This window comes from Crocodylus siamensis, chromosome 13, assembly GCF_052110815.1.
Source record: "Crocodylus siamensis isolate JL-2025a chromosome 13, ASM5211081v1, whole genome shotgun sequence".
In the NCBI taxonomy this organism is placed as follows: Eukaryota; Metazoa; Chordata; order Crocodylia; family Crocodylidae; genus Crocodylus; species Crocodylus siamensis.
The window spans coordinates 7,092,719-7,105,178 of NC_143407.1; the positions used below are offsets into that span (position 1 = coordinate 7,092,719).

The following is a 12,460-nucleotide window of genomic DNA, read 5'->3' on the forward strand; positions in this document are numbered from 1 at the left end:
AGCTGGAGGAATAGTAAATGGGGTTTGAGGAAGCCAAGTTGAATGCGGGGGGGAGGAGCAGGGTGAAGGGAGACCGACTTTGAGAAGGTGTCTGTAGCCAGCAAAAGTAAACTTCCCAGATCCCATGGATGGGTGTGTTCAAAATACGCCTGAAGTCCTCCAGCGAATAGAAGTGCTGCCTGTGCTTTGTTTTTGCAGAGCAGACAGCCAAAGCAAACAGGCAGGTTTTCTGCCCTCAGGCCTGTTAGCAAGGGAAGGGGAACTGAGGAGCATTAATGCTGGATTTGCATTCAGTTTGGTGTGAAACTGCTCAGATATTGGAAGGCCTGGCATATACGTGCTTTAGGTGAGTCATTTTTATACAAGCTCAGGGTAATCTTAGCTTGAGAGAAATTCTGCTTGCACCAATATCTTTCTTAGGGCCTGTGCTGTGCTTCCTCATAATATTTCATCCGAGGTTTCCAAAGGCCTTAGCGACACATTAATGATCCTTTGACACTCACTGCACTATTATCCCCATTTTACAGAGGGTGAAGCTGAGGCGCAGAGAGGCAGGCATGGCTGTTTGTTTAAGCTCGCACAAAAGACTGCCTGATTCTCATCCCCGTGCTCCGAGTTACTATATCACTTCACTAGATCAACGCAAGCTTGGTGAGTGCTACAGTATTTACTGCCAAGTAGGTTAGATACTTGTCTAACCTGAAAGCCTAATAGTCAGGGATAACTCCTTTTTTCCTGGGATCAGCAACTATTAATAGTTCCAGCAGAACCTGAAGGCACCTTTCATTCTAGGTGCTGTATAAACTCTGCTGGAGCCTTTCCCTGGGTTTTAGAGCAGAACTGTGATGAAAGACAGGGTTTGGTTTAAGAGATGACCGAGGGAAAACAATTGGTCCCAGGTCCACGGCAGATTCAGGAACAGAATGTAGTCCCCTGAGTCCTATTCTAGTACTAGCCCCATCGACTCTCTAGGAAGGGAAACCCACTTTTTCAGAGGATACCCTGAGCTCAGAGGTGCCATTGCATTCATCTGTCTCCTCACCACATGTACTGAATGGGCACGTCTACACGTGCATTTACTGTGCAGTAGCTGACTTTTATGTCGGTGTCTACACATGCAGGTGTGACTGCATGGACTGACTTGGGACTAAAAAGCTAGTTCCAAGTCAGTCCACACAGTGTTGCTGCACAGTAACGTGTCTACACGTGACTCAGTACTCAGTAACTACTTGGGCGTAAATTTGCTACCTGCATTACGCAGGAAGAAATTTATGCCCAAATCGGCAGAAGTTGCCACAGTTACTGCACAGTACAGGCACGCACGTGTAGGTGGCATACCCGTACTGTGCAGTACTTTTCGGTTACTGTGCAGTAACGGTGCATGTGTAGCAAGGGAAAACCAAAACAATCCCCTGCATCTAAGCTCGCTCTCCTTTAGCCCATAAGCGGTGGGGGCAGAGGTTATCTTTGCTGTTGCGTATTGTACTGTCCTGAGCAAACCCTTGGGGCTAAACTAATAATAACAGGTGCTGGTTTGTGGGATGCTTCTTCCGCAGGGCCTGTTCTACAGGCCGAGGTTGTTGCAGGAGGAAGCGAAGCAAGAAAACAGACCTGGACGAGGAAGAGCGAACGGGGAAATAACAGAAGAGATCAAGGTGAGCCTACAGCTTTGCACGACAAACCGCCCTGGGAGGTGGTACTGGGATGCAGCTCGTTCTCTTGAGGTGACCGAACTCCAGTGGTGTCTGAGGATTTGGGATCCCTGTTACCCTTTTTGTCAGTATATAGCTGATCCCACAGTGTGATCCACCCACTTCCTCGTGCTGCCTCACCACAGTTGCAGGCTGGGTCTTCTGTCCTCTGCCATCTGGCTGAGAGGGTAAATGGAGGCTGACTCTCCTCCCCCGGCTTGGGACTCCCCGGTGAAAGGGAGGAGAGGAGATAAGCTGGGAGCATGGCAATTCAAGTGGAAGAGGGGAGCAAAGCCAATTTTTTGTTACCTCTTGAGAAAGGGGCCTGGATCCAGTCCCCACACCCAGGCACCCCGTGCCTTGGAGGGTGCCCGACCCGGGGCCGAGGGCGTGCAGCCTTGCTGTGGTTGACTCTTAGCCACATGCCGGCTGACTTCATGCCTCCTTCCTACAAGACAGACTCCCGCCTCAACGGGAGCCCTGCAGGCAGCCTGAGGCTTCCCTGACACAGAGTCCGCCTGGCACAGAGGAGCTGGGATCAAAGCTGCAGTGAATGATGTCCTGGGCGAGCCCCCGGGTGTTGTTTTAAGAGGAATAAACCTTGTTGGCTAGAAAGGGTCCATTAGCCGGGCTTGTGAAGGGAGGGCTGCTCGGGAGGAAGGGGCAAGTCTGCAGGATGCACCACACCGGGGCGCGTCTAACGGCACAGGCAGAAGGCAGCTCCTGTGTCCAGGGTCTCCACGATCACTGATTTCTTTCTGTCCCCGTGCCCTTTCCCCTCCTCTTGCTCCCCAGGCCTTGGTCTTGGGGCTGTTCTGTGTCTTAGCACAGCACGAGAGCACTCGAGGGCTTTCCTCCATGACGAACCCCCTGTCCTGAAGAATCAAAGTCCGTCTAGACTGCGGGACTGGGAGATGACTAGTCTGAGGTCCTCCATCAAACTAGGCCCTGCCCTCCAGACTAGTGGGGGCGAAGCTTTTTGGCTGACGTGCCACAAATTACCCTCCCCAAGTGTTACTCCTCTGCCTGCTCTGCTTTCTGCTCCCTGCTCTGTGCTCCCTGCTTCATCTTCTGCTCTGCTTTCTGCTTCCTGCCCTATCCACCGCTGTGCTGCCCGCCTCCTCCTTGACCTGCCACGTGCCATACACAGGGGTCGCTCGTAGCAGTCGTGCCCCAGGTTGGCCCCCCTCGCGCCAGACCATGCTGCCCCCTCATCGAGCGGGACGCCAGGTGGTCTCCCTATCTCCCCATGCTGCAAGCTGTTCTTGGTTGACTTTCTCCATGAGGCTGTTCTCCTTTACAATAAGGGGCTGGATACTCAAAGCGGGGCCTGTCGCTCTGGGCTGATTACCATTTCTTGTTCCTTGGGAAGAGCATCGTAACCCTTGGGAAAGGCTCCTTCCGAAAGTACCACGCTCTTTGGAGCAACAGCAGGGGTTATCTTCCAGAGGCCGCATGCAAAGGTTAAGTTTTAGGCAATATCATTACAATAATCATAATGCAGCAGGGAAGACCTGGCATTGAATCCACTGAATTGCATGGTTTGAACTACTCTGCTTGTGAGTCACTCGAGCATCTTAAACTGATGCTTGGCTATAATTGCAAGACCTTTTGAATCTCTGGTTTTCTTTTGGGGCAAAACTTTGAGGCGAGGGCTGAGACGATGCCAGTTTGGGTTCCCTGACCTTGCCTGTCTGCTGATCTTTTTCTCTCCAAGGTCTGATAGGAAGGGGAGCTGTGCTTAGTGGCTAGTCAAGGGCTGGGACCTGGTTACAGAAGTTTAATAAACCTATTTAACCTAAATCAGTTAAGTCTTATACTACATGCATCCAGGTTTATCTTAAACTGGTTTCAGCCATGTTGAAAATGGTTTATGTGCATTGAACTTCTGTTGAGTTACAGATTTGAACTGGTTTCTGATCACGTATACGGTTTATGTGTAACTTCTGTCTCTAGCCTGGGAGCTCTGTGCCTCGCTTTGCGGCAGGCTGCCATCTGACCCTTAGCAACTCATTGAATCGGTCTATGTGCCCCATTTTCCCAGCTATAAATTGGTGATAATACTTCCCTGGTTCCCAGAGAGATTATGAGTCTTAATTCCTTGTTTGTCAGCTGCTTTGAGATCCTCGGGGAGAAGGGGCCCGGAGAGACACCATTTAACAAGGGGTGAGAGTTTCCATCCTCTCTACAATTTGCTTCACTTGCATTGGAGAAGGGGCCTTCCTGTAGCTTTTGTCTGGTGCATTTTAGGGTGCTGGAGTTGGAACAAGTGCCTGGGAGAAACCCTGGTGTGTGCGTGTTGTGTGTGCTTTAGCACCTCTGCTTGTAGCAGAGACAAAAGGACCGGGGAGTGTCCTTTCTCCAGCTGCCCCCTCCTCCTGAACTCTGCGAGCCTGGCAGATGTTAGCTGGACCCCGTCTCCAGGGGAGACCCTCGCACATACACACACATGCTTGCAGCCAGCGGGGTTCCCCCCCACCCCACACACTCTGAATACGGTTCTCATGCAGCGGGACGGTAGCGGGGCTCGCATTATGGAGAGGACAAAACCCCAGCCGCCCACGCCGGGGCAGGGCCGCGGGTGTGCTGATCCCCTTCTTCTGGTGTCAGACTGAAAAACTGCCAGGTCCGGCGGAGGGAAGAATGAAAAGCAAAGCCCTGTCCAGCAGACTCCTGACCTGGTGAGAAGCCAGCCTGCGGAAAAACCGGCGCAAGCCTCGCAGGCAGCGCCAGCGCCCCGTGCCTTTATGTGCGGCGGTCCCTACTGCGGAGCTGCGGCACAGCTCAGTAGCGAGGGGACGACATGTCTTTTGAGGCAGAAACAAAGCCTGTCTTGATATTTATGGCATGCGCTGTTCCCGCATAATGCCGTGTGGCGCGCTGGGCCGCGAGACAGATGGCGAATTAAACAAAAGCGGGGAGACGAGAATAAGAGCCAAACAGATTGGGAATTTCCTGCCGCCTCCTCCTCCATGTCCCCCTGCACCCTAAAAATACTCCTGGATTTCTTTTCTCAGCGGCGGGGAGGCAGGGGGAGAGCGCCCGGCGTGTTCTTAAAATGCTCTGGGGAGATCCCGTCGCCTCGCGGCAGGACACGCTGAGTCAGGCCTTGGCAGGGAAGACAGCGAGGTACAGTGGTTAGAGCAAAAACTAGGAGGGGAGGGGAATGCGAGCTTTTGAGTAAGCCAGCAGTGCAGCTGACCTTCTGAGGGCGCAGTGCAAAGGGTCGGTTGTGGGCCCCTGTTGCTGACCAGACAACCGTACCAAAGCATAATCGCACCGCGACAAGGCTTGAAGCCCTGAGCGACTGCAGTTTGCACTGCCTTGATGGGACAAGGAATCACTTCTGCTCCCAATTTGGGCTAGTTGACCTGGCATAAATCATTTAACTGCTCCGTGCCTCAGTATCCCCTTCTGCAGAAGGCAGGGGGTAGCATTTTATTACTTCACAGAAATGCTGTGAGAATGAAGCGGACTTTGCTAGAGACCGTCGAGGTCCTTAAATCAAAGGCGCTTCAGTGCACAGCGCTTATGATTTATTTGCTTGCGAGGACGTGAAGCCCTCCGTGCTCTTTGTTACCTCTTTCCAGAAGCATGGCAGCTGCTAGCACCCCAACGTCACTCTGCTGAGTTGCAGCTTACGCTGATCATAAAACTATTTATGCTTTGGTCTTCACTAGTACCCTCTTCCGGAAGATCCCAACGAACTCTGCAGTATTGATGTGACAGAGGTTTTCTCTTCCTGATCTGCTGGTGGCGGGCATACGTGCAAGTTTGCACCTTAGTTACATGTGCAAGTCCAAAGCAAAAGTGCTGCAGAGAGTCTCTCCGAATTAACACGGATGTAACGGGAAGCAGAATTTGGCTTTTAATAGTGAACATGAACTATGCACCCTACTGTAGCCCCTTCACCACTTATTTCCAAGTCTTTCAGTACGCTCCAGTAATCTGAAGGGAGCACACCGCAGAAAAGAAAAGCAGAAAGCACGAGGCACCTCTGCGTGCATGGGTGTGTGCGTGCCTCTGTGTGTGTACATTGCCTTTTGTCGTGACTCTCATTCAGATTCTGCAAGCACTTACTCACATGGTTAACTTTAGGCATGTGAGGAGTCCCACAATAAGCGTTTGTCAGATCTCACGGCCTTGGGCTAGTCATCTATTTCTGCCTGGCATTGTTCTGTGCCAGCCCTAGGGTTAATCATTTTACTAGATGAAACGCTCGTTGCCTCGTCTACTTCTTGTTATTTGTTCTTTTTCTTGGGAAAAATCATTTGCGGGGCTTGTTTCTAAACACAAAGCTGGTGCTTCCCGGACAATAAAACAGAACGGACGCCAGCAATGTTGGGAAGCGTTTTAGGTCGTGATGGAGGGATGTTAGACAAGGCAGTGGGGAAGATCTAGGTCAGGATGCTCCAAAGAAACCGCTGATTTCTAGAAGCCCAGCTTTGAAGGTGCTGGGGGACAGCACGGGGCTCGGGGTACAAGTGAAATCCTAAGGGCCGTGTCTACATGAGACGCTGCCTGTGCAGCTGTTACTGTGCAGCCATTTAATACTTGCATAGCCGAGTACTAAATGACCGCGCAGTAAGTGGCATTACTGCGCAGTCGTGTCCCTGCACGGCTGAGTAGCGATGTACGACCGCATGGTTCATGCCCCGTGATGCTACCGCACAGAAATAGCGAGCTGCAGCGCAGTAAGCGTCTCGTGTAGGCGCGCCCAAGGTGTTGGGACATCCTGCCCGTTTGGGCTGCCCTTGGGGGTTGAGTGGTTTTGAAAACCCGGGACTTTTGGAGGAGCCCAGTTCCTCTGGCAGTTTCCCTTGGGCGGCGGGTCACCTAATAGGGCACCCCAGAAAATCCAGTGTTTGGGGGTGATTTGCAGGGCCGGATCGGCGTCACAGGCGAGGCGGGAGGCGGCCGCGGGGGCTGGCCCGTCTGCAGCAGGAGCCCCGTGGCACATCGCACCCTTCCTGGAGGGGAAAGGGACTGGATGTTACGGGTGTGTCGAAGGAAGCAGACAAAGCCCAGGGCTGCCTCCTTGCATCCCCACGGCCCTCGAGGGCAGCCTCCTGCACCAGCTGGGGCCTTCCCGCCAGACTCTGCCTCCTGCTCCCAGCAACAGGCTGAGGCTGAGCTTCCCCGGCTGCCCCCCCGCTCCCCGCAGCCTGGCTCCACCTTGCCAACAGGCCTGTGATTGGGCTGCGGGGGAGGCCGGCAGACCAATGCAGGCTTCCTCTTTTCGGGGGGATAAAAGCCGGAGGGGGGAGGCGCGACTCCGGCCATGCTGGGGCTGGTGCCCGCTGCAGGGCCAGCACGGTGGAGAAAGGCCCCTTAGAAATCAACAGGCCTTGAAGCCGCCGTGGCCTTTGGGGACGGGGAAGGGGGGGCTGGCAGCTGCCTGTTATCACCCGCGCGGTGCAGTCGGCGCTTTCTGCTTGCAGCCTGGTTTCCCAGCGCCGACCCGCTTTGCAAGCCCGGACTTTGTTTTGTGAAGGGAGCCGTGCACTAAAGCCCCGTTGCCAGCCTTGCTGACGCAGCTGGATTAGGCAGGACAGGAGGCGTCCTCCCCCCTTTCCCTGGGGGGCTGTTTTTTCTTTAATCGCCAGACAAATGTACCAGGAGGGATCTGTGGCCGACTCAGGAACAGGCCATGCTGGGGGGAGGCGCGGCAAAGAAAAGGGCCCTTGCCTCTTCCCCGAACTCTTTGGAAGCTAAATATGAACCGGCTGATATAAACTGGCTTTGCTCCATGCGGATTCAAGGGGCCAGGATCCTTGCTTGGGCAAATCTAAAAAAAATCCTATTTGTGGGGGGGCTTTCCACCGTATAACTGTGCCACGGTACCTCGGCCCGGGACCCGGTCCGAAAAAGCGAATTCAGAAAGGGCTGATCCAACGTCAGAGCCGCCCATTCGCCCGCCCGGACCCACAGCAAAACCCAGGGCATCTTTTCACCTTTCTTTCCCCCCCACTTCTTTTTCAATCTGAGTCAAAGGGGGTACAGGATGGGTCAGCGGTCCGAGGCCTGCAGCACAAACATCTCGGGGTGCCCGGCGCTCCTGTCCACCAGTGTTGTTTTTGGAAGGGGAGCTCGTTGCGTTCAGGCAAAAATCTGACCGGGGAACAAAGAGCGGTGTGTCCAGGGCACTTCGGCAGCTTCCGAGCACAGGAAGGGGAGGGTGGCGCAGGGCGGCTGGAAGGGAAGGAATTTACAGCCCTCGTTGAAACGGGAAAGTTATCCTGCAAACACACGCTCCCCCTTCCCTCCAAAGCAGGGCTCCCTGCACTGCTTCAGGGTTCCTGTCTCCCATTCCTATCCCAACTGGCCTGCTTTGATCTGGATGAATGGGCGCTATTATGGAGGAGGGAGGACAGGCAGTGAGCCTTGTTGGATGGTTACACGCTGGGCTCAGAGGGGGGTTGCCACTTGCAAAATGGCTGGAGCAGATATGGGCAGCCTAGAGCATGCTGTTCGTCCCTGGGTAGGACTGCAGCCCAACTGGAGCAAGAGGCAGTCTCTTGCATCCCACGGTCTCAGGCTGAGCCTGATCCCTTCTGCAGAGAAGCAGTCTCTGAACCTCTGGCATGCAAGGGCAGGATTTGGGGGGTTTGGTTAGTCCCAAGCAGCCCCGACCTGTTCACTAAAACAGACGTTTCTGAGCATCGGTACCCTAGCAAAGCTAGGCAGGCAGGCCCTGCTGTCTGCTGCTGTGGGAAGCTAATCCTGAGGGTGCAGAGGACTGCCTGCAAGCTACCGAGTGTCGGCACGGTGCTCTGTGCTGGCTTTTGTGGCAGAGACTGTTTCTAGCAGCGTGCTGTACACTCAATATGCTGGAGATGGACAAACTTCCTATAACTCCGCTCAGAGCAGCTACTGAAATCCCTGCGTTAGGCTCCTGCTGCTTCAGTTCACCGTGCTCCAGAGCCTAGCACAAATCCGTAATGCCAGGGGATATATGGTAGGACATATCTGCTCCCATCACGTGCTGGGGAGTAGCAGCTTAGACCCCTCTCCAAGCCCCAGAGAGGGGAGGGAGGTATGCTACCCCAGCATCTGAGGTGTGCATGGTTGGGTAGGTGGTCACAGTCTGCTGAAATTTTCTCCTTGGACATACTGGCTTTGTCTTTGCTATAGAGACTTCACGTAATGTCAGGTTTAGTGGCAGAGGGCTCCCGGGCAGGGTGGGCGAAGGAGCAGATGCTCGCTGAGATACAGGGGCAGGTCACATGTCTCTCACAGCTATGGCTGCAAGCTGCCTGCAGATGCAGGCAGACAATGCTGCTTTGGTTACACCTGCTTCATAGTTCCAGGATTTCCTCTGCAATCAGAAGGGCTAAAAACTGTCCTGTAATGAAAACAGTGCTTCTGACATGCATATTGCTGGTTCTGGGGCTCTAGGCCAGAGATGCTACTGTTGGTGCTGTCACGCATTTCTGACTGGCGCAGTAGTACAATGGCCGATGAGAGGCCTGGAAGTGTTTGGAAATTAGACAGACAGAAATAAGAGCTGGACTCTGACATTAGCGGCCCCAAATTTCCTGTATACATGATTAACCTATTTTCTTGACCCCACTCCCTCCAGATCCTGCCCAGCTGTGCTGCACTGGTCCTGCAGATTCAGGCACTGGCCTGGGTGATGACGCATCTCGTTTTCTGGGTCAGGTTGCAAGCTGATCTCCTTGTCCTGGGCCATGGGGTGTCCGTTGTCAGCACCACTTGTGTGGGCTGCCACGAGACAGGCTTTGCCAATCTCTCCCACTTCCTGTTGTGTCGCCTGGGCTCTGCGCACCTGTGTCGAGACAACTGGGTCAGGGCTGGCTGTAACTGCCTTTCCTCTGCTGTTCCCGTTTGCTCTCTGGCTCAGCTGACCTGACTCTCCAGTCGCCAGCAGGTCAAGAGCGGCCACCCTGCCGTGCAGATGAGCACCTGCAGGGCCTCCCGACGAGGGGCCGAGGACCGCGGCTCCCCGGGCTGGCCTCGAACCATTGCTCTTCTGGCTGTGACCCAGATGGCACAGACCAGGGATTCTCTCGGGGGCCGTGACCGCTGGGCTCGTATTGTGCGTGGTCAATATTCCCACTGATGCTTCTACCTCGTGTCTCCGCTCCTGACACCGTCCACCTCCAGGGACCTCCATTCTTCCCCCCAGGGGGCTTCTACAGGGGTGAGCTGCAAGTGCTAGTAGTTGTCACCACCAGAGCTGGGGGGGGCACGGGCTCTTGGGCCTCTTCGGCAGGGCACGCTGAGCAGCCAGGGCAAGAGATAACGTGAGCCTGGCATTGCTTGGTCCTGGAGACAGCTTGGCTGGAGGATTCTCAGCTGAAGGCAATGTGATAACGGGTTTGTGAAGACATCAGGCCTGGAGACAGGTGGCCCAGGTAGCGGTGCTGTAGCACCCCCAAACACGGTCAAAGTAAGGCAACCCACCTGGAGATCTCTGACTCCATGGTGGCGATTGATCTCTCTTTTCTCTCCTAAGAAGAACCTAGTCTTAGGAAGAAGTCCTGCATGTAAAGCACATTCATCCTGTCCCTTCAGCTTCCCCTCTAAAGAGAGGTGCTCCTTGGACTCCTTGTCTCCTGCTTTGCTCAAGTGTTTTCAGCTCGTAGCTGGTTTCTGATCTATTCCCACCTTCCCTGACCTGGGATCCTTTCTCATCAGAAGCCACTTATACCCTATTTGCCAACATTTGCCACTTATACCCTATTTGCCAACATTTGCCACTTATACCCTTATTTGCCAGCATACTCTATCTTGCTGTCCCACAGGGCAGGGGCAGATTGGGTCCAGATGGGGGTATTTGAGGTGACCTTGGAGCCAGATTCATCCTCGATTTGAGTCTTCCAGATGCAATGCTCTTCCTGGGAGTGCGAGCTCCTTGCCCAGTTTCAGGCCTGCCCGTTCCTCCTGAGCAAACAGCCAGCAGCTAGGTTTCATGTCCATCGCTCACTGCTCAGCTGTGACTCTGTGTTGACTCAGAGGCATCTGTGGCTGCAGAGGCCAGTTCTCAGGGATCGGCCCTTGTTCTGCCGGTGGGGTGTGGGGGCCCTTGTCACTTTTCAAAGGCCTGGTGTTCTTTGTAGTAGAGGCTAATGTTTAGGGGCACAGGGCATTATGGGGTATTTGAGGCTGAATGATGGGCTTTTCCCAGCTCAGGCTCTATAAAAAGAGCAAACAAATGCATGTGATGTGCAATGCTGTCACCTAGCGTCAGAATACGGCAGCAAGCAGAAAGCAATGATTCCTCATCATCATAAATGTGCATGTAGCATAGAGGTGGATCCTGGCTACATCACCGGATGAGGGTTTGGGGATGATCACTGCATGCGGCTGCAAACTCTGGGAGATACCACGATGATGGTTTCAGGGCCGGCAAGAGAGAGTCCTTTCTTTTTGGCCTTGAATGACTGGTGTCACTGCGAATGGAGACCTATCCACTGCACTGCAGGTGAGCACCCCGGTGAGAGTCTCCTATAGCTTCCCACTGTGAGGATCTCGGCAATTTATGGTGACAGGGGATTGCTCTCAGGCTCTCCCTCTAGCTTGTTCCTTCAGCCTTTTGGCTAGGGGTAAATGACATTAGTGGGTTTCTGAACTCAAGATCTCTGGACTTGAGGTCTGCACGTAGGATGCCTGCCATGGATTTGGGAACATCTGAAGCTCCAGACTAAAGTCTGGCAGGTAGGATGCTTGCCTGTGGCAGTGCTGCACAGATTTGAATGACTGAGCTCTGCTCACCTGATAGACTTCGGAACTGATTTGGCTGGAGCCACAAAATATATATATATGTATATACACACACGCACCTCATATATATACACACCTCTGGGAGTCAGAGGTATATCTATAAAGACCTGACTCCCAGTACTTGGGAAAGTTTGCATTTGGGCCCAAAACTTCAGTGGAGATTTATGCCAGCTTAGTGTATGGCTATACTCACCTGTGACAGATTTGTGTGCGTCTTGTGGTAGGCCTGAGGAGCCCCCAGTCTTGGATCTTGACTTCTTTGTGCTAGGGGCTGTACAAATACAGACATTAAGGCACAGATTGAGCTTTCAATGGTGGCCTCTGGGCTTTTGGTGCCCACCTGGATGCCATTGTAGAGTTTGATATCCAGAGGTGTTGAGCACCTTAAGCGTAATTGAAGCCAAAAGGAACTGAAGGGGCTTAGTGCCAGAGCAGATTAGGCCATGCTTACCAAAATCATAATTAGTGATTTGTTTGATCTGGGTCAGAAAGCTGTTTCTGAGGACAAAGGACCTGAAATTTTTGAGCAATTCTATAATAATTAAGTCTATTGCTGTCTCAGAACAGGTCAACCCTTGGATCCCTCATAGCCGCAGTCCTGGCAAGCAACCTGGGAAGGTGACTATAGCGTTAAAATTTAAATCTAAAATTTTGGGGCAAAGTCATGGCAGTTGATTTTGAAACTTTGGCAAGGGCCCTTCTGATAGACTTATTTCAGGGAGTTATTCAGAGCTTTTCTTCTCCTGGGCTCTGCTGGACAGCTGCTCTCAAAGCAGCTTCCACTATAACAGCCTTTGGTGCCAATCTTGTCTCCCTTCATCCCATTGTAGTATATTGGGTTATTTGGGTGACAGTTTCTACCCTGTGCACTCCAAGGATAAGAATGAATGACAGAGGGGACACTAGAGTGAATAAAAGCAGCACACTCTGACCCAAAGTGGATTTCATAATAACACGTATTTCTTCCATTGCACTTTTTCCCATTGTGTCCAAAAATGCTTTCCAAAGGGCCTATGGATCAC

General features: G+C 53.1%; 1 long non-coding RNA gene across 3 annotated transcripts in view; it reads left to right on the plus strand.

Moving 5' to 3' along the window:
• Positions 1-206: 206 nt before the first annotated feature.
• The window catches only part of LOC149853800 (uncharacterized), a 41,655-nt gene continuing 29,401 nt past the window's right edge, over positions 207-12,460 (plus strand). For 2 of the 3 annotated variants that reach the window (XR_016438930.1, XR_016438932.1), the window contains exons 1-3: positions 207-346; positions 528-651; positions 1,557-1,655. This is a non-coding gene — a long non-coding RNA (uncharacterized LOC149853800). Of the gene's footprint in view, positions 347-527; positions 652-1,556; positions 1,656-2,486; positions 5,291-12,460 lie in introns of those variants that run through there. The other variant, XR_016438931.1, reaches the window with a different exon arrangement.